Consider the following 22841-nt stretch of genomic DNA (forward strand, 5'->3'; position numbering starts at 1 on the left):
CTTAGTCAACTGCTTTTAACGGCTAAACATTAAAGCCATTTAGAGAATAAACAGGAAGCTAGTGTTTAGGTGGGAGTTCCTAGGAATTTTATACTACTGACCACAGAGGCCAGAAGAGAAAGGAAATGGGAAAAACAGTATAAATACCTGGGTGACTAATGACTGTGCAGCTTAGCTGACTTTTCTGAACGTTTAACGGGAAGCCTCTTCCAGGGAAAACACCCTGAACATTTCTCAGGAGCCCGCGTGGCACTGAAGGGCCCGATAGGAGTGTTTACTGCACGAGCTTGGTCGGTTTTGTTCACTACCTACGGGACAGAAAGATTTTCTGCCAATTTCTCCAAGCGATGGGCTCTATTTGCATGCGTGGTGCAGACATTTTGCCGAGCACCAGGGTTCCCAGGCCCCCGATTGTAAAGGATTGTAAGGCCACCCCTTTCCTCGTTCACATGATGGCGCCTAAGAGGATTTAGAATCAGGCGGGCACATTTGCACGGCCTTGTTGTGAAGAGGCAGCTGGAGCGCGGTCGGCCGGCCTGGCGCAGCCACCGCGGGCCCAGGGGACTGCTTTGTGCGCCGAGGGGCCGCCGCGGGGGCGCCTTTGTACGCGACGCAGGCCTTTCTCTCCTGCCCCCAGTCTCCGCCGGGCCTCCGCCGCCGCCCCCTACGCAGACTTTTCACTCCAGCCGCCGGATCCCCCTGCGGCCGCATTCCCAATGCAGAGGAGCGTGCGGGGCTTGGGGCTGGCCATCTGCACGCGGAGATTGACAGCAGCCCGAAAGGTCAGTGCCTCAGCGATTTCTGCCTGAACAGCAGGCCACCCAGGCCTCCCCGGCAACAGGGACATCTGCTCCCCTTCATTTAGAACACTGGTTCTGATTTCACCCGAGCCCCTAGCTTAGCACGGTCCTTGGCTCCGGGGGAGGGGCCGAGCATAGGCACCGCCCGCCCGAGTCCCGGTCTCCGGCAGCAGCTGAGTGGGGAGGGGGCGGGGGGCGGTGCTGGTCCCTCACGTGACCCGGGTGTCGTAGGCGGGGGAGGGGGCGGCTCGCGGAGGGGGAGCGCCGGCCTTAGGGCGACTGCGATTTGTGGGCGTCCCGGGTGTGCAGAGGGACCGGCTTCTCGGGTTCGGGGAGGGGGCCTCTGGACCACCCTCTGTAGTGGAGGCTTGGGCGGCTCGTGGCCTCTCCTGGGGGCAGATGGAGTCTGGCCTGACCCACCTGACAGGGAAGAAGCAGCGGATGGGCAGGAAAGTTTGTTGGAACTAGAGCAAGAAATCCAGCTCTGCCCGTCCCCACGCGCGACTTTGGGCGGGCAGTTCTAAACAGGCCGTCCGTGGGCAAGACCCGAATGCTGCCTGGCCGGCTCATATCAGTACTCATCCTGCCTTTTGGGCAGAAGGGTGCAAGGTTGAAAGAACTGCATTTCTGTTGAGTTTTCTGCACTGGATCACAAGCTCCTTGAATGCAGACACTGCGCCTTACTCATCATTGTGTCTCCAGCTCGTAGCACAAATGTATGGAGACGAAATTCACGTGTGTGGTCGGGCGCGGGAAGCGGTCCTGCGTACGCTGAGTGTAGCTCTTCCCTCTCGTTTTTTGATATGACAGAAAACCGGACGTGGTGGGGAATGAACATGTGCATAGGGCTATTAGTTAATGAGTTTGTCCTCGCTTCCCCTTCTTCCCCCCTTTCCCTTTCACATTTGATTGAGTTCCTCCATGCCAGACACCAGGCGACAAACCAGGGATATGAGAAATGGAACTCAGCACTCAAGGTGTGGCCAACTTTATAAGGGGCGGTTTGTGCAAGTGAACAGCCAACCAGGACTCTGGTGATGGGTACTGCGGATGGCAGTAGGAAGGTCCCTAAGCCTAGCTTCCGGGTGAGAGGGGTGTCTCACGGGAGCCTGAAAGAGTGAGTGGCCGCTTAGCAGGAGAAGGGCCCTTTGTCCCATTGTGTGACACCCCGAAACCTGTTTACCTCCTGCTCATCCTTCAGGCCTCAAGTGAAATGCCACATCCCTGGTGGTTTGACACGATAAGGTCTTCCTGTTAAAGAGATCTGCAGCACCTCCCACTTCTCCTCTGTGATACCTGTGACCTGTGCACTGGGCCTGTACATTATCACTGTTCAACTGTAAGCTGCTTGAGACAGAAACTGGTCTTTCCATTCACAGGTTGTCTCCACACCCACCACAGTGCCTGTCCCACTGTGTCCCTAAATGTCTGGTGAACCGAGATCAATCATCAGCCTTTTCTTAAGTTAATGAGAAACCCATTCATCCATTTTCTCAGACTGCTCCACTCTGAGTATCACATGGGAACAGAACCCTTGGTTTAGAATACATTATTTTTAGACATCTTGCAGCTCTGTGACTTCAAAACTGTCTTCTGCAGAATCAGTGTGAGGTAGGTGCTCCTCAGAAAAAGATGCTGCCTGTAACAAGTTTGGGGAAGGCAGGTTGAGCCCTGAAAAACAGATTTCTGAGCTGCAGGATTTCTCTGAGCCTTTAATACGCTCATGCAGTGTCCTAACCCAGATTCTTGTTTTCCAGAAGCATCTAGTAACATTTAGCAGCTGGGGTATGGATGAAGCTAAATGGTAACTTTGCTGCTCCGTTTCCACCAGCTCCACCTAGGTCCTGGGAGGTGGAAGGGGCAGCTGCAGGGAGAGCAGGACCAGATGGATTTATCAGCATGCAAGGTGGGTCTCCTCTTGGTTTCTTTGTTACCCTGTGGACAAATTTGTTCCCTGTTTTTGAAAGTAAGGAAACAACGGAGGATGTAGATTAAAGAGGCATTGGAGGCATAGGGCTACCTGAATTGGAATCCAGCTCCACCACCTCTTAGCTGTGTGATTTTGGAGGCAGCCCTTAGCCTCTCTGTGCCACAGCCACTTTATTTATGAGTGGAAATAATAGTACCAACCTGATGGTGGTGTTAAGAGTTTAAAAGCTCTTGTATGTATTTAGAATTTTCATGTTGGATATACATTGTATTTCATGCTAGTAATTGATTAATTAAAATTAAATATTCAACCTCTAATCAGTTAATTTAACTAAGTCTTGTGTTAGTGGAGAAGATCACAGAGGACTATGGCCTGAGGGATGAGTTTTTCTCGGATGAGTTTTTCTCTGCTTGCTGCCTTCTGAGCTCAAGAGAAGCATTCTTGACCTTCACCATTGCTTTTCCAGTGAGAAGGATGCTAATTCTTTAACAGCATTTTCTGGGCTCTCTCACTAAGTAAATTTAAGCTTTGATTTCATTACATTTTATTCCCAAATAGAGGAGAGGAGCAGCTGTATATAAAGATTAAAAACTTTTGCTTACAGTCAGTTTTCCAGGACTGATTTAGTGAAAATTGAAAAGTTCCTCAGCAACGGGATTATGATCCAGGAGACCATAGTATTTTAAAGAATAGAGACCTACTTACAGTTAAAAAGTAACCAGGATTTTGCTTTGTTTGTTGTAGCCTCATTTGACTGTGAAAAAAATCAAGACAGATTCAAGAACAAATTTTCAGGGGCTATATGTTAGACCACAGTGTGAAAATTCACACTGTTTAAAATTACACTTGATCTGCCCAGCCTGAAAGAAATCTGCTTCTGGAAATTCAAAAGTACTCTAAAAATGAGTGTAGAAATGGTTTCTTACCCATATGTATAATATCAACAGTTTTACTTCTTTGAAAACTTATTTTCTCCAAAGGATATTAACTTGGGCAGTTTGCTAGGCTAGACATTTGGAGTAAATCTGTTCTCAGATATAATCTCCAATGCATTCATGAAAGTTTCATACTTTGAAAGAGGAAGCAAAAGACATACTTAAAAACTGTTGGCTCTTTTCACAGATAGAATCTTGATGCCCAGAACAGTGTTTGTGGCCCAAGTATCCTGATATCATTTAACTCTTGCAGGGGGTCAGTCCTTAGGGATCAGCAGTTTGCTAGAGATCAAAAGATTCTAAGAAGATGCTTTAAAAAAATCCATTTTTAGAGCTGGAGTGTGTACCAGGCACCTCTTAGGTGCCACTACCTTTAGCTAATAGGTATTAGCTAATTGTCAGATCACAATGTTGTACACCTGAAACCAATATAATATTGTATTTCAACTATAGTTCAATTAAAAAGGAAATACACTACCTGTACCTAATTCCAGATGCTGATGCAATCTCTAAGCAGCTTCTTGTAGGTGCATCCTAACAGGACTTGCCTCATGCCCCTGCCTCACGCCCCTGCTTGAGCTTCCACAGCCTGCCCTGGGCCACTCTCTGAAATGCACTGGACTTAGTTTGGGGGCACACCTGTGACTCATGAAACATAAGTGCTAATGGATAAATGCTTTCCTTTCCTCCCCCTATGAGCAGTCCTTATGTCTTTCACACACATCCTCAGGCAGCCCAAAAGGAGCCAGCAACCATTCACTAGGAGCTGTGGCTAACCTCTTATTTCACCCTTGTATTTGTTTTCCATCCTTCTTGCCCCTTACTCATCAGATTACACTCCCCAATAAAGTGTTTGTGCTCAAGCCCTTGTCCCAGGATCTATCATGGGAGACCCAGGCTAAGTCCAAATCATTTGAACATTTCCATTTTAATTGAGCTATAGTTGAAATACAGTATTATATTGGTTTCAGGTGTACAACATTGTGATCTGATAATTATATACTTCATCAAATGCTCACCATGAAAAGTGTAGCTACCATCTGTCACCATACAAAAATATTACAGTATTCTTGACTATATTTCCTATGCTGTTCTTTTCAGGCCCAAGACTTGATTTATTTTATAATTGATACATTTTGACAATATTTTTTACCAAATGGATGTATAGTATCTCAGCTGTCTTCACACCTTCTCATCTCACCCCTCTTTACACTGTGAGTCTCCATTCAGCTATTACGTGTATGAAACAGTCGATGTACCTTCCTCTCTCCTTGCTTTGGATAAGGTGAGTCTTCATGAAAATGGTTAGTCATGTCTGCCTTTGCTTCAGCGACAGCAGGACCCAGAATGAAGTTTGTAGTCCGCATCTGGCAACTGATCAGCTACTTTAGCCCTGTGCTTTTGTCTACTAACTTTAACCTGGCTCTGTTTAATTTTTCCAGTCAGTATTTTTAACTTCCTCCTAAATGTTTTATTCACTCATTTTATCTTGCTCTATTTATGGATTTGGGAGTATAAATAAGCAAAGATCAGTGTGAGTATGCCTTAAAAAAATTCATATTTCCCAAATGTCTCAAAGTCACATGTAATATTTTTACCAAGTGACAAAGCTGTTTAAAATGACAAGAACATCATGGTCTTTAAATATGGCAGTGGAAAGTTTTATGGTCCTCATTTGGAGAACATTTACTGAATTTGTTTAATCACTAATAAGCCTCGGAATTCATATCGGCCTCCTTCCGGGGACCGGCCACATTGGTAAAGTTTTTATGGATGCAGTGGCCGGGGGCATGTGAGGACATCACATCCAAAGTATGAAATGATTTTTTTCAACTTACACTTCCAACCACTAAGATGGAAGCACAAAGCCTGATAAGTGCATATGAGCTCTGGAAGCAACCTATTCCATGCCTGGAATACTGCTTTCACCAAAACTTTTAAATGTTAGCAGTGCTGAGGGAGGATCAGAACAAGGAAGGGCTCTGCATTAGGTCTAGGTTGCTGTGCTAGCAGCCCTACCACTTGTGCCACGTGCACCAATAGGCCTTCTAGTATTACAGGTGTCAGTGGTGGGAAGAGACTCCATGCGGAGTTTTTGGCAAACCCCAATGGGAAAATCACAATGCGGATACCCAGGGGTTGGGAGCAAGGCTATGCCATCTGCAGCAGAGAACTCCCCCACTTTTTAGTCATAGCTGTGGCATGCTGTGGGGACCTGGTAGAGACAGAGCACCAAACCATGGGACACCAACTGATCATGTGGCCAAAGCAGTGGGTCATGACTAGGCTCTGTCAGAACTGCCATGTTGCATCACAGGAGAGGTAAGGAACAATCCATTGTGAGACTGCACTGGTTGCTCTGGAATTAAATACAGGCAGGAGCAGAGGACACACCTAAGCTGCACAGGAGCCCCATGCCCCCCTCTTTTACTTCATCAGCACCCCCCCATCAGCTCACACCTGTGACCACATGGGGGAACCTTTATGATCAGCCAATTGAAGAAGGAGTCCAAGTTTGCATCATGGGCCGGCTCTGTAGGTGGGAGCAAGCTGAAAATGGGTGGTGACTGCCCCACAGTCACCTTGAAAAGTGGCCTTGAAAGACAGCGATGAGGGAAAGCATCAGGTGGTGTCCCCAGCCATCCACTTTGTGTGGAAAGAGAAGTGGCCCAGAGGCAGACCCATGGGTAACAGCAGATGGCTTGACCAAATGGACAGGTCCCTGAAGGAGAAAAACTGACACAATAAGGAGGTCCACATAGACAAGTTTGTGGACCTGTGAGAGGTGCACAGTGTGAATATCTTGTTGTCACACAAGAGGGAGGACCAAGCATGCAGGAGATAAAATGACTAATCAACTGATGGCAGCCAGAGGCACATGAATAGAAGAGTCATGGTGGCAGGGATGGAGGCTATGCACAGGCCCACTAGCCTGCGCTCCCACTTGCCAAAGCTTTTCTAGCTACTGCTCTGCCAAGTGGCTAACATTCTAGCAGCAGAGAGTGATACTGAGTCCCTAGTACAGGGCCATCCCTCAGGGGGCCCAACCAGACACTGTAGCAAACTGGCTGCACTGGACGTCTTCCACCCTGGAAGAGGCAGTAATTCATCTGAACAGGAATTAACACATATTTTGGATATGGGTTTACATTTCCAGTTCCTTAGAGTCTCAGCTAGCATCACTATCCCAGGCTTGCACAGTGGTAAGCCCACTGTCATGGGATCCCACACAACATCAGATCAGACCAAGGAACACACTTTTCAGCAAGGGAGTTGTTGGAATGGGCACAGGGCCATGGACTCCACTGGGTCTTTCTCATGCCCTACCATCTAGAAGCTGCCAGCCAGCCAGAGCATAGCATAGACAGACCCATTGAAAGCTTGCATGATATGCTAGCTCAAGGGTGATAGCTTGTGAGGCTGGGGTACCATTCTCCAGGAGGCGGAGCAGGCCTTAATCAAAGACCTGTATGTGGCATTGTGTTCACAATGTAGGACACGCGAGTCCAGGCACAACAGAGTAGATGCAGGAATGGTCCTGCTGATCATCATACCCACTGACCTACTGGAAGACTTTGGGCTTCCCATCCTCACAACACTGAGCTCTGTGGGTTCTGAGGTCCTGGTTCCTAAAGGTGGAAAGCTTCTGAAAGGGGACACAGCAACTGCCCCGTCGAACTGTAACTGTGGCTGATCCATGGGCACTTGTAGCTCCTTGTGCCAAGGGGCCATAGGCCAGAAGAGGAGTCCCCTGTCTTGGAAGGGATCATTGAACCTGATCATCAGGAAGAAGAGAGGCATCCTGTTATATCCAAGGAGGGCAGGAACAATGTAGAACCTAGGGGATCTACTTCGGTACCTCTTGGTACTCCCTTCTCCAACTCTGAAAGAAGACATACCACAGCCTGAGAAGGGCATAGTGGCCAGGGTCTCAATGCAACAGGGATGAGGGTCTGGTCTCCTCACCAGGAAAGGCACCAGATTGGCAGAGGTCCTTGTTGAAAGTGAGAAAAATCTGCACTAGATAACAGAGGAGGGAAAAGATGAGTAAAGCTGTCAGCCTGAAATGAGCAGTATCTATTATTTGTCCCACTGACCTTCTTTTCTAAGTCCTTACTGGGAACAAAAGCTCACCGGTATCTTGGAGGAGCTTTTCCCAGAACCTATAAGCAAAAGAAGAGCCAAATGCTGCAAGGGGTGGACTGTAGTGGATGCTTTCATGCACTGTCCAGATTCCTATTCAGGAAGATTCCTGGTCAGGAGTGAAGGTCTTATTCCCCAGCTGCTGGGAGTGCCTCAGAAGTTGGCCCTCAGCTGTTAGTTTGTGGGTTTGCCTCATCTAAAGAAAACTGCCTGGTGATCAGAAAGTCACACCTCCTTCCAAGGACAACCTGTATTGAGTAACCCTCTTGCACCAACTTGGGACACTTCTGAAAGGCCACCCCAGGTCCAGAACTCCACGTGGGGCAGCTGATGATTTCCCTGAGACTGCTTCACATCTCACCTTCTTCCTCTGTCTACTCCTGTCCTGCTTTTCCCCTCTTCCTTCACAGGAAGTGATCCCAAGAGCACTCCCTAATAAACTGTTTCCCTGGGAACATGACCCATAACAGCCAGTAAAACTTGGGTTATTACCAGATGAGATAATTCATATTCATAGGCCAGTGAGACCTGTGAATGAAAAAACTCTGCTTATAAAAAGGTTATTTCTTATTAATACCCAACTGTAATTATGAGCCTCTTACTAGTTGCCAATAGATTTTGATCAAATACATATATATGAGCAAAGTGAACTCTTTTTGAGAACTTTTGAATACATTCAATCTGGGCACATCTCACTGCAAATGCCAGTTTTCCAACCCTGATTTCAGTTCTCAGTTTGGATTTTAGTCATTTCATAAAAAAGAGTGTATTTACACAGAGAGCTAAGTAGATGCAATCATTTCATCAAAGAGACTGTATTTCCACAGAGCTAAGTGGATGCTGACATTCCTCAGAATTTTGATACGTGGTCAGAAACTAGAGGAGAACTTGTGGATTCATAAACTCATTCCTAGGATCCTAAGGTTTTGTGCCTTCTTGGCATGCATGGCTTGTTTTTCAGCCCAGTCAATTCTTAAAACTGAACCAACCAGATAAAGCAAATGTTTAGTAATTCAGATGGATGCTGGGGTTCACATTCCATGCAGAAATTAAAACATTTGATTCATTTTTATCAAACATTATTAATCTTTTCTTAAATTATGACATTATCTTCACCCAATACCAGCTCTATAAATTCTGTGGAGGTTTGGGGAGCTCAGAACAGATCAAGAAAATGGCATTAGTATGTCCCCAGCCGCCATCTCTTTGTGTGAGTGTTCACTTACTTCTGAGTTCCTGGACAAATCAGCAAAGCAGTTTTTCTTCCTTGCCACTTCCAGTTTAGGACATAGGAGACTTTGGGAAAAGAACAAGGTGGTTTCTCCAAGTTGCACAACAAAAAATTATTGGTCTAAGGAAGTAGTTTAGAAAGCCTCTTCAACAATTTAGCACTCTACACAAACAGAGTAAGTCTCTATGCTCCACTGCAAATTCTTCTGTACAGACTATATGCTGAGCCTATATCCCCTCAACTATATATTATCATTGAGGTGACAAGTATAGAGAAAATGCACACATGATCATTTGCTGACACGAATCGTGTAACAAGCCTAAATGGCCGTATTCACAGGCAAATGCTTCTGACAAAGATACCATGGAAGATGAGCATCCACACTTTGTCTTTTGACGTAAGAAATTGAGAACTTCTTTCCCTTTTCATATGATCCTTCTGAGGCATATGAACTAGACTTTCCACTTGATATCAAACTCCTCAGATCTTTTGTTAAAAGGGGCATATAGGCTATTCATCATGCGATGGTGTCATGTCACATGGTCCCAGTGGACCACACCTGACCCTTTTCCCTCCCAGCTCCCCCTAGCTCTGCCTTTCATGGTTTGGATGATCCTATCAGCTCAAAACATCTCTGGTTAAAAGGAAGGTAAGAACCAACCCCCTGAGCTCCTCAGCTTTGAAGGGAGGGCACAATAGCTCTATGCTCCCATCATAAGATGGCTGCAGAGTCTGGGAAGAAGGGGTGGATGTGGAATGGAGAGGTGAGGAGAACCAAGCAGTTAGGTGAATGTTTTAGGCCAGGTTCTGTCAGGTTGAGTCAGAGCTCATCCCTTCTAGGCCATGTGCTCTCTCAATCAGAGGAGGCCCCTTCCTCACAGCACCTGCACAACTGACTTGGCCAGCACAGGGCCGGTGTCCAGGTGAAGAGCTCTCGAGCCAGCAAAGGGCAGGTGTCTAGGCAAACAGCTTCCAAGCCTCGCTCTCCCGTTTGCCTCATCAATATGCATTTTGATATCAAAATACTTGCAACAGTACTTTTCCTCTTCCTCTCAAAACCGTTTGCATTTCACCCAACACTTCTCCACGGAAAGGCTGCCTGCTATTCGCAGGAAACTTCTCTGCTTTTGGTGGCCTTGTTACTCTCAGCTGTGATCAGCCACCTGCTGGGCCATTAGTACCCTGGGCTTCTCCCAGCATGCCAGCTTTAGCTCCTCATATGGTCACACATGGAGTAAGGCTGCAGCCCCCAGTTGGTCTCCAACTTGAAGTGAATGCTCCCCACCCTGAGATCCAAATGACTCCTCCTCAGTTTCTTTATGTCTGTTCTGCACAAGAATCTAGAGCAGCTCCCGGATGCCCTGGCGGCGGGTGAGCGCCCTCTAATCAGAGACAAGGCGTTTCTTTCTCACCACAGGTTCCTTGGCTGTTGGAAGAGTGCTGGCCCAGGGGTGCCCCTCAGTGACTCTTTGTTGCCTCCGGTCCAGCCAGCCCTCACGGGCAGTCCCTGCGCAGGGCCCTGAGCAGGCAATAGGACACAAAGATTGCACTGCAGGAGATCAGGGTTGGGATGCAGACAAAGAGCAGAGACTAATGTTTAAGCAGATCATTTGGTTCGACATTTTTAAACGCTATGAGACAAGAGATGGAGATCAGGCAAAGTGATCCGGAGATGACATCTGTGGAAGCCCTGAGGACAGTAGCATCCATTTGCACTCCTTGAGCCAACAGTGGGGCCACCGGCCATCTGCTCCCCTTCCTGCCCTTATCTGTTTAATCTAAGTTCTTCTTCCTCCCCAGCCAGCCAGCTCTTCTGTTTGGAGGAAGCGAATCTGCTTTCTGTAACCCCCAGGACTGGCCGGATACTGACTGGCCATCTTTGTCCATTCTTGCCTTTCTCTGTGAATATATGTTCATTCTGTCCCCCAAAACTTGCTCAAATCCAAGGGATCTCGGCAGCCTTCCCTAATGAATTCTCTTCTAATCCCTTTATTTCCCTCCTACTCAGATTTATGCTCTTAACTTGTACAATCTGACTCTAAGGATGCAGATAAATCACACTGGCCCTGGGCATGATCTGGACTTCTATAGATAAAAGTTATTCAAGGAAAGTGTCAGGATTCTCCAGATGCACCTTTATAAACACAGGAAATGTAATGGTATAGCATTGCTTTTCGATGTGGAAATCAACACAGTAGATCCTGTCCACCTCCTTTTCCTAGGAACTCCTGGTGTCTGCATTTCAAAACATAGTTCTCTACGTAAATTTGACACTGTTTATAGATATGAATATCTGGGGGGAAATCTGAAGGGGAAGTGTATTAAAATACGCTGCATAACCACTATCAATTTTTATATTTGACTCCCAACTGAGTAATAGTCTCTTTAGGAATTTATACACCTTTGTATTCTTATAGAATAGATAAGGAAACAAAATAATAACAGTAACTTTATAATTGTGCCTACAGCTTGACAGTTCACATCTAACGTAAATGTCACCCACATGGAGAAACTGCCCTGAAGCTACAGGAGAATTCCTGTTGTTTTTCTTTCTGCTCCCAACATACCTCATCATCATACCTCTAGGGCAGCACTTCCTGTAAAATTCTGCAATTTATGTTACACACCTGATTCCTTAGCATATAAATGTCTTCAAGGTCGGCAACTGTGGCTCTTTGATTTCACAGTATGCTTCTATGGTCTGGCTCATGACAGAGCTCAGTATACTTTACAAATACCTAATAGGTAAATAAGTGAATGAATGTGGTATTTCTGTATTAAGTATTTGATAAAAGCTTGCTATATGATTCATCAGTTATAATAAAATAAAGAAAAATACAAGCAGATAAGTCTTGCTAGTAACTGTGGAAAACTACCCGTGGGAGAAAGTTTGGAGTTGTAGATAAGTCTCTAAATTTTCCTATGAATTTTTTTATCCCTTTTATAGATAATGAGGAGTTCATTATATTAGTTGGGACAGCACCTCTGCAGGGGTGTGAGGTCGATTTAACTAAGTCCTGTGGTTCCCTAAGAGTTAGAAAAGAAAAAGCATTCCAAGAGTTTAAAAACTTATACAACAAATAGTTACAATGTAAATTATGGGGTATTAGATGCTTCTCTGAGTATTTTCTCCTTCATGCTTAAATGTTAATCTCTAAGTTATGTGCTGTAATAACAGATCCAACTGAAAAAGTGTTTCTGGCACTAATGTGTAAAATATGTACATGCAATTTGAAGACTGAAAAACGGCACATTCTTTGGTGGGTATAAAGAATGGTATCAAAGTTACTGCTACTCTAGGGAAACAGAACGTGATTATCTACAAGGTTAGCTGATTTTAAATACTGATTGCCAAACTGTTCAATAAAATATGAATACTTATCATAGCAATCGTATCACATGTTACATATCCTATATTCCCAGGGTAACATGCCCCTTCTTAAAGAAACATACTCTAACTAGGTAATGTCAAACATAAAGTGAGTGGAAATTGAGACTGAAGTTTTTCTTTCCTATTGGCTGCTCAATTGGACTTTAACCTCTAAGAAAAGACTTAAAGTATAAACAACAGTTGGTATCCATGGTAACATGCATAAGAAGGTAGTTATTTTTTCTTTACATTTTTAAATTTCAGAGTTTAATAGCATATTATATGCATTGCTTTAGGCCCACAATTCCTCCAGTTGGTCATTAAGTATTAGGAAATGCCCTCTCTGCCAGTCCTTATAGCTTAAATAAAATGCCACTTACAAGTCTCATGAACAAAAGAGCTACAGTGTCAGGGTGAGCGCAGGTTGACTATTGTGATTTGGCCTAGAAGCAAGTACCCCAGACCATGTAGCCCAGAAGCCAGGCTTATGACCTGATATTGCATTCACAAGGACACCTTTTCAGTTACTGTTAATTAGACTCAAGAGATCACTCTGTCAAGGTGAACACACCAGAAAAACAGTGCCAAACCCATGTTCTCATACCGTCAACTGGCTGCTGTAGGAATGCTGCAGGGACAAAGAGTTCTGGATAAATGCAATATGTGTTAATCCCATCTTATTGTGGAGCACCACTCCCCAATGTACCAATTTAGAAGTTCAAGTTTTCTATTTGCTTTAAGAAAGACTCATTCACAACAGATCAGATAATTGAGGTGTCGAGGGAGAATTCACTTAAAAATCTGATGCTCTTTCTACACATCACTATTAAAGCATTTTAGTAGTAATCTGGAAAGTTCTGTCCAAGTTGAAACCAAAACCCCTTTTTCTGGCTACAGAGACTCCCTTTCCTCAGCCCCTGGATACCTGGATGTCTTACACTAGACAGGTGCCTGCCTCACGACTTGGGCTTGGCTGCAGAGATAGCCTTCATAAACCCAACTCCAGATGACTTGTGCAAACAGAGGGAAAAATACTTGCTGAAAACTGGAGCTAATCTAGGAAGCTATAAATTTAGATTGGATTTTTCTTCTAAGAGTTTATTTGTAAATCAGATTTTGGAACTGGAGCAAATATTTTCCCATAGGAACTTAGTAATAGATGTGGCTTTGCAAATTCAACCCCTAATGTAAATGAAATGTTACACATTAGCAAAAATATCCTTTACCAGTTGTATTTTTTGTCTTTTTCAGGTGCATTATGGATTAAATGGGCTTTGTGGGTTGATCTAGGACCTAGACCATCAAGTACAAAGGTTTCTTTGGGAAATCAGTCTCCTAAAAAAACTGGACTTGAGGAATCCTCCTGCTGCCAAAACCTTACTGAGAAGAGAAAATTCCCTCCAATGAATGGCTCTGGCGATGACACTCAGAGACGAGGAGGGGCAGGCTATGCTGTGTAAGTGACATTCATAAATTTGGTGTTTGTACTTTGGAAACTACCAGCACTTAATTTAGAAAGTATTACAGCTGTATTAGGCAGAAGGCGAACTCAACAGTGTTTAGACCAGGAAGTCAAAAAGGAAAACAAACAGTAAAGCAAAATATAGAACCAAGATCTGAACAGAGATAGTTGGCGGAAGTAAGCAGTTCATGGCAGGGTCATGAGCAAGACCCATGTTTCAGTGCCAAACAAGGCAATGAATATAAACATTTCTTTACTAGATTCAGTAAAGAAATGCAAGGGCAGCAAACCAAAGGACTGTGATGCTGATCACGCGAACTTTCTATTCTTTTGTCCTTTTTTTATGTAGACTCTGACAGTGAATATGTTCTCAACAGTCTAAGCTCTCATGAAGTCATGTATCCATCCCACTCTGCAGCCATGACCCACATTCTAGGTACTTCCTCCACCCCCCACCCCCCAAGAAGCTGTGAGCAGCCAAAGCTCTCTTTCTAGGTAATTTCCCAATTGTTTTTGCCCCCAAATGGCAAAGGAGTTCAAATATTTTTTCAGCCAGAATGAGGAGTGAGGTGAGATCAGGAAGAGGAGCAAAAGACAGAGCTGTGACCCATGAGAAAGACCAGGAATTAGTTTAAGAGATTGTCAGGGGATAAGGGCCCCTTTGGAAGAGAGAAAGTGCGCATACAACATGATTCCTGGGAAAAGGAATTAAAGCATAGGGCCAGGAGGAAGACAGGAATGCTGAGTGAGTTGCATGAAATGATGCTTGAAATCTCCCAGAAAAAAAAAGTTAGAAATGAAAAATGTATGTGATTAGTTTGTATTTTTATGGTACCTCGGAGGGAGCAGAAGATAAATTCCTAAGCAAGAACAGCAATTGTGGGGCTGACCAACGACTCCCCAGATTGCCAAAATTGGCAGTTTCTGCCCAGTTTACATAATACCTAAGGTTTGGGAAAGTCTCTAGTGCTCTGTAGTCTCCCCAGAAGTACTTGACTTTCTGTTCTGTTCACCAAGCACTTGGGCACCTTGGAGATCTTGACTTTACCGGCCCAACTCTAGCCGTGACCTCAGGGAACCACAATAGCTGGATTGGAGTACAAACCCCCTGTGTTTTGAAGGAGGGGAGAGGGATTCAAATGCTATGTCCTTTGTCATCATATGTATCCTATCATTTGGGGCAATTTGTCTCAATTGCCACCATTAGAACAAAATGGCAGAAGACAGATTTTTTTAAAGCTATTGAAAAATGTTTCCCAGGGTCAGTTAAGAAAAGGCCCACACTATAAAATATTATTTCCACTGCACTAAACTCAAAAGTGGCTGTCTGCAAAGAAGCTGTTGGAAGAGAAACGAAAGTGACAGTCTGATGGTTGGGATAGATTGAAAGCATTAGGTAAAATTACATCAATGGTAGGAGACTTTTCTCACTCCTCTGGACCTGGAATTTTGAGCATTTGTGGGACTGGATCCAGTCTCATTTTTCAGCACTTCATCTAGAGTCTTAGTGCTTTCAATATATTAATTTCAGAATAGTGTTTCTTGCTACTTAGCTCAAATAATCCCTTTTTGGGTGAACTAAGTGAAGGGGAATAAGAAAGTCAATTTAAAAAAGAGTTATGTTCAATCTATTGAGATTGTTGGAAACCTAACCTCTGGGACGGCTGCCACTGTGGCCATTCCCTGGTGGCATAGTAACTCCTTAGCTCCATGATGTTTGGAAAGTGTGGTTTGGACAACACAGATCATAAAAATAAATCAGTCTTCCAAAGGTTCATCCCAAGAAGTTCACACTAAGGTGAACACAATACTGGTTGTCTATATCAGAAGGGCTCCATTTCCAAATAGGATTTGAGTTGGGAAAAGGGCTTGTATATGCTATCCTGGCAGTTATTTCATAAACTTAATTGTGTTTATTAATGTATATTATCAGAGTAAGTAACCTTTTACCATTTCACTGATTCGGGTACACTGGAGGAAGATCTTTCTGACTCCCTGACTGTCTGGATTATGAAATAATTTGGAGCACAATGATTGTTTAAAATAGTTTCACTTGACTGTTTGTTAGCCACAGTTTTGAGGGAGCTGCTTCAACAAAGTAATACAAGTGAGTTGTCTTAGCTTGTCCATCATTTGCATCTGTTCCACAATGTTACCTTAAATTGGACTGGGTTATATTCCCTTTCCTTCTGAGAATCACAGATCATCAAGAGGTGGAAAGGGAAGGAGAGATCATATAGCCCAAAGGCTGACAAACTTTTCTGTAAAGGGCAAGATCGTAAATATTTCAGACTTGGCAGGCCATATGGTCTCTGTCATAACTACTCAACTCTAGATGGCATGAAAACAGTCATAGATGATATAAAAACTAATGAGTGTGGCTGTATCCCAACAAAACTTTATTTACAAAAACAGGCAACAGGCAGGATTTGGCTGATGGAACCTAGTTTGTCAACCCCTGACCTAGTCCCATTTCCTCACTCTGCAGATAAGGAAAAGGAAATCTAGAAGACTGGGAATTTCCCAGAGTTGTTAGAAGGTTCATAGCAAAGCCAGATTCCGAACCTACAAATTATATGTAGAATCTAGCTTTATTTCCACCATACCACATCAGTTCTGACTCATTTTGTGAAGCTTCTACCCTGTAGATGACATGGATTTGAGTCAGAAAGTAGTATTTCAAGAAATTATGCACCAGTAAAGTTCAATTATTTAATAAAAAGCACTTTGAAGAAGAGATTTTGTAGGAGACTGTCACTAATTAGTGGCATTACTCTGGGTGCCATTGTTATGTTTAAAGATGGCATTAAGGGAGTTAAAAATGGAAAGATTGGTATTATGTCACAGGGTCTCATTTTAACATGGTTTTTCGCTAGAGTTGATTTGAATAAAGCTAGCAAACTAGGGTTTCCAATTCACCAAAGAACAGTCAGCCTCTACTGCAGAAGTTCTTAATATGGAATGAAAAGGGTCTGTGAATCCCTAAATTCATGCAGAAGTTTCTGGGCTTGTGCTGTTTTCTCAGGACAGTAGGTACAGCTTTCTTCACATCTCCAAGTGAATTTGTGACCCTGAATTATAGGATTCTTAAGGTGAGAAATTCCTGCCCAGCCAGGATGCCGGAACTGGCCACCAGAAGGGGGCATAAACAAGCTCCAACCAGTCACATCCCTGTCCTCACACATGCCCTCAGTGGCCGGCTCATGAAAGGGTTTTTAGCTAGCCACCAGAAAATCCAGAGGGGAAGGAAAAGTAGTCCTGATTTTGTCAGCACAGATGAGTACCCAGCAGCGTCAGAGGGCCCCGCGCAGTGAGGTTCCAAGTCAGGGGCAGTGTCATTGCAGATTCATAGCAAGACCTCAGTCAGTGACTGGGGACAGGGAAGGCCAAGGATTGGTACATAAATTCAGCTCCCAGAAGCTAGTAAATAGGCTTGACTTCCAGCAACATAGTGGACCGAGTTGACTCAGACATCTCTCCTGTTACTAACACAGAGAAGTCCTGGATGAAATAGAATGAAAAGAAAGCTTGTTGTTTTTCAACACAAGTTAAATTATAAAGAAAGAAATGCAAACTCTCACATGCCAGAAGCCAAGAGTGAACTCAAAGCATAATGGTCAGCTTCAGCTGAAGCCACAGTAGCTCAGGAGGCTAACAGCTAGACCCTTCATTCCTGAGCGTGGGTGAGAAAGTGGCCTTGGGTCTACTGATGGAAGGAGTCAGAGGAGAGGTTTAACCCTGCGGCTACAAGGGCTATTGGTTTATGAGAAGGGGTCCAGAAAAATCTATCCAATGGCTGGAATAGGTTTTAAGCTTTTTGTGTGGCCCAGGGCTCCAGGTAGGAAAAAATAAACTTAAAAGCCAATTTGTAAATAAAATTAAAAGCCAATCTTGCATTTGATGTTCAGTGAAGGTATCTGAATTTACAACATACCTGGATTGGGAATCTCTGGCTGAGGAGAAAATGGTTCAAACTGGAGTATGCTTGATGTCCACAGATGCCTTCACAGAACTAGGGCAGACAGCTGACAGCCCAGGCCCATGTGCTCCTGGGGAAAGATGCCATCTATGGAAGAGGAGCTTGTACAAGATTTCACATACACATGCACACATGGCACTAAACCATCATGGGAGAAACAGAAACCTGAGGATGATTGAACAATCTAGAAGAGACTCTAAAATAGACATTTAAAAAATATAAAATACAATGTAGAACCATTAGGAAGAATAAATGAAAGACAACAATAACAAGGGTTTGAAAAAGCACCATATAGACCTTATAGAAATGAGAATTATAATCATAGACCTGTGAAAGTTTCTACATAGCTGAGAAGAACTTTACTGAGCTGGAAGGCAGTGCTGGCCAGAATGCTAGGTACGCAGAAAGATACAGACACAGAAATCCAAGGTCACGAGGAACACACGGACAGCTTAGACTTCAAGGCAAAGGCATCAAGACAGCTCATGTCTCCTAGGTTCCCACCCTACTAGGCCTCGGGTTCCTGAGGTCAGAATTGTCAGGAGATAGTGGGCCTACACCTGGAAATCTCAGGCCTCGGGAACTCCTGGTGAGCAAAACTTGGAAAAAGGGGGCTATCTTCCTGATAGTCCTGACTTACCTGCCATCACCTCAGTCACCTGTCCTCCAAGGCTACCCTTCCTCCCTTGAGAGGAAGAGGGAAGTGTCCACCTTCCCTCTAATTTCTTATTAGGTCTGTGATCCTTCAACTGAGTATAGCCTTTACATGGCCTTAAGAGCTGTCAAGAATGGTTTTCTAAAAGTCATACTGAACAAGGTTTCCCTGAGCAAGGACCTGACCCCAGGAAGAGGAGCCATATCACCAGGCCTGTAGACCTCATCAGGAACCTCAGAGAAGGCAGTTTTCTCCCCCGAGCAGGATACTTAACAAAAGGATGGACAGTAGGATGCTCAATCTCAAGGTCACTGAGCAGCTTCCCTCTGTGGAATCCCCTTGGCCAACTGTTGGTCCCTCATCCATGACCTATTTCTGGCCTGGTCTTTGAAAACTGGCTGCTACTCCAGAGACCGAACATCTGATCCCTTCTAGTTTGGACCTCAGATAACTGAACCACATTCTCCTGCCCGCTTCTCCCAGGCCTGATGCCCCCTGCCCCCAGCCATTTTGGGAGATATTTTCACAGCCAAGTAAGACCTTTCCAGAAGGTGAATCTGCCCTTTGCTTCTGTTGCTAGGAATCAATTCCTTTTCTGAGAACCTTCCAACAGGTAGGAGAGCATTAGGGGAAACACCTTTGCTTCAGGGGTCCTGGAACAGCTTGATTTAGAAGCTGGAGATGAATTTTCCCAGGAGCTTCACCATGGAGAAGCCTGAGGAGCTGTGCTCAATAGCGCTTTGCCATCGTTTGGGCAGCACACATGAACGGCCAAAGAAAACACTGCTGCTAGCACTGTGACAATGGGGTGACCCCTCTGGGGACAGAGCCTCAGAGGGGCCCTGCCACCACTGGTTGTGAAAATGCCCTCTCCCTCCTTGGCCTGTTCAACATGCCCTGGTTCCAAAGCTGAATCAGCAAGGCAAGCCAATTCTGGGACAAAATGAGCACCTTTGTTATCTTAAATGACTTGTACCATCTCACTCCCTGTATGAAGCAAAATGCCTCTTAATAAAATCACCTTGGTTTCCATAAGTATGTAGTACATTATCACAGTGATGATTTTATTAGGCCACTGGAAGTTGTCCTCCAAGGGTATTAAAAGGTTGGCACCAAGGATGTCAATCTAATAGGGGAAAGCTGAATGACCACTTTTCTACCAGAAACTAAAAGCTTAGTTTGACTCTGGCTATCTGAACAGATCTTCATATTAAATGACATCTCAAGGCCAAATCTGTAGTCAAAATATTATTATCCCAAAATAAAATCCCAAGGGGACCCACTTAGATAGGCTACTTCTAGTAAAGTATTATGGGAATAAAACATTTTCAATTCAGTTTTTGCTCTTGGGTTAAAAGACACAAGCAGGAAGATGACCTATTTTGAGTTTGTCTCTCTGTTCCCCATAAAGCAGACCCCATATACTTTGGATCATCTTTAGCTTTGATGTGTACACATGATACTTTGTCTGGGACCTTTTGGTAGTGATATAGCCACAGCCCAGACCATTCGAAAGATGGGTGGAATGGAAGGAGTACAAATGCCCTCTCTGTTGAATGCCTTCTAGGGAAGCAGAGTAATGGCTGTAAGAAGAGCTGCCTGGGTCCAAGTCCCAGTTCTGCCATTAAATGGCTGTGTGACTTTGGGTGTGTCACTTAACCTTTCTGTGCCTTGGTCTTCTCACTGTATAAAGAAGATAATATGAGCCTATATTGTAGAATTGTTTTGAGGATCAGTGTATAATACCTGTACAGCACTTACCTTATACTAAGCTAATTATTAGCTAAGTGAACCTTCATTTCCAGAGGAAGAATATAATACCACACACCTAACAGAAGAATCCCACCTAAATTCCATATGCAGAGGAAATTCTTTTCTGGCTATGTGGCTGCTGAGGGAGATACAGACATTTCCAAGAATATTTGGGCATTCTTAACTGAAAGGACATATTTTTATTAAACAACAATGGGACATTGGTAGATTACAGATGTAGAGTATCGAGTGGGAACAGTCTGCACTGCCCTAAGTGCAGGCTCTCCCAGCAAATGAAGGGAGGATTAGTGCCTTGCTCAGAGTGGTATTGCAAAATAAAATAAAATAACCCATGAAAAGTGATCAGCACAGTGCTCTGCACAAGGTAATCACTCAACACATGTTAACCTTGGATGTACCTAAAACTCAGGCCAGGGGCCCTAGGCAATCCAGGAGGGTTGTGTGGTATGTGCTGGAGCCAGGACTCTGGGGCTCCATGGCCACTGCTTTCACAATATGCCTCTCTGCTCCTCTTCTTGGGATTCTGCGAACATGAGGGCCTCCTAGCCTGTTCGCAGGAGCTGACTGCATACAGCACAGGTTTTTTATAGCATGCTCCCCTCAGCCAGCAAGGTGGCTGGTACCCATCTGAGGGACACCTCCCTCCAGTGACTCAGTGATGCCATTCTCAGGGGGCTGGGGGGTGTTGATAAAGAGATCACTGACCAGAGAACTGCTCTACAATTCTACAGCGTGTTGGTCCTCCAAAGCCCCAGCCCCAAAGTCACCCTGCAACCAGGAAAAAAATAAAGTATTCTGTAAACTGCTTTTAAACACACCAATTATTGGGCCAGCCAATATTATGCAACAGAACCCTGTAACAGCTCACAGAGCAACCACTTGATAACACTGCTTATTCAGGTTTTAACTATTGAGTTTTTATTCTTGCTGCTAACTGATGGGATTCCTTAGCTCCTATCCATGACTGCAGATGGCTGCAGTGGCCTACCACCACAGTGTTTGTGGTCTAAGATTACTCAGAGACCTTGAGGAGCAACATGATCTAGCACCCTGGCTTTCTTATTTTCCTAAACAACAAAATAACCTTAAGGAGTAGAAGGCAGGGAGGTCCCTAAAATGTCTGTATTTAATCTACACTTGGATCTGGGAATACCAGGAATAAAATGCTGATAAGATAATGTTGTAGCTCTATCTGCAGATGGGTCAGCCTTTGAAGTGGCTGACTGGCATTGTGCTGTACTGTCTAATTAATAGAGGATTTTCCTATGCATTATCTCATATGATTCACCAAGCCCCTGTAGAGTCAGTAGGACATTTTATAGTTAAGGAGATTGAACCTCTGAGAGGTTGTAACTTGTGCAAGTTAATAGAGCTCAACAGATGTACTGACTATTGATCCTTTCGAACCAGATCCTGTCCCAGTGTCCTGCCAGCTCCACCCCACAGAGCCGCCCCATGCCCCACAAGTCTGTGCAGAGTGTAGCAAATGTAACTAACCCTGGGTCCAAGGAGCCCCCAGGAGCGATGCAGTGAGACCATGAAGATTATTAGAACAATTCAAACAGCTTGATAGGATTTAATTGTTTGGAAGGTATTCAACATGGTATTTCCAAACACTAATGGAGAATGCTGGAGACCGTTTTCCCAGATAATGATGCTACTTTAATTTTGGAGAGTTATTTCATGTTTACAAAACACAATTTTCTTCTATGATCCCAGACACAATCCGGAATTGGTGTGAAAGTTTGCATTTTTATTAAAGAAATAATGACTTACTGGAAATAAGAAACGATGATGGAGATGAACACAAAAAGGGAGACGGGCAGGTCCTGCCTCCATCCCTCTCCCCACTTACCTGCCACTTGCAGGCCAGGTATACCCAGCAGGCTGGATATCAAGCCCTGAGCCCATTTCCTCCTGCCCTTTAGGGCCCCAGCCACTTGACTTTGTTACTGAGCCAGCTTTCTGACCTCATAGGGATATGTCTTTTACTGCCTGGAAAGGTGTTTTACTGACTCAAACTGATGCCCATGGAGGCATCTGAAAGCAAGCTATGAGTGAGCCAAATTGTACAGGTGTAGCTGGTAGGAATGAGGGGCTGAGGAAAGCTTTGAAGCCTGGAGGGGTCTGCAGAAGGATGAAGTATGAAGCCCTCCCCCAACTGGATGGAGACAATCCCCAGGTGAAAGTTAACCTTTTTAATTTTGTTTTTAATCTGTAGCTAGAGGGGCTGTCCTGCCAGACCTTGGCAGTGTGCTCTTTTTGGGTGGATTTACCTGTAAATGCCACTCAGGCCTCCACATGGGAAGCAAGGCCTTGAGGAAGGATGGGAAGAGATTGAGCTGCAGCGGGGCCCCAGCCAGGGCAGAACAGCTGAGGCTGCCTGAGTGCAAGAGGAGGGTCGGCAGCCCAGGTTACAGTGCTCAGGGAGCCCGGGGCCCCGGGCCCACTCCCGCAGGAGCGGGCACCTTTCCTCTGGTGCATTAGAGAGCCTTCCCACAGTCTGTCCTCACACAGCCACCAGGGTGATCCTTTCGAACCAGATCCTGTCCCTAGCTGCCTC

The 22841-nt window shown here is 44.7% G+C and overlaps 1 long non-coding RNA gene across 4 annotated transcripts; it reads left to right on the forward strand.

Annotated features, from left to right (window-relative positions):
• Positions 1-2: 2 nt before the first annotated feature.
• On the forward strand, positions 3-20254 carry LOC108406077 (uncharacterized). Of its 4 annotated transcripts, XR_001855351.3 has the most exons (5): positions 4-782; positions 2558-2706; positions 4767-4950; positions 13661-13865; positions 17780-20244. It is a non-coding gene; the product is annotated as an uncharacterized lncRNA (long non-coding RNA). The 4 variants fall into 4 exon arrangements; XR_012127925.1 differs by having other exon boundaries at positions 3-782; positions 2632-2706; positions 13661-20254; XR_012127923.1 differs by having other exon boundaries at positions 13661-20254.
• Positions 20255-22841: the final 2587 nt, after the last annotated feature.

Source organism: Manis javanica, chromosome 2, assembly GCF_040802235.1.
Source record: "Manis javanica isolate MJ-LG chromosome 2, MJ_LKY, whole genome shotgun sequence".
In the NCBI taxonomy this organism is placed as follows: domain Eukaryota; kingdom Metazoa; phylum Chordata; class Mammalia; order Pholidota; family Manidae; genus Manis; species Manis javanica.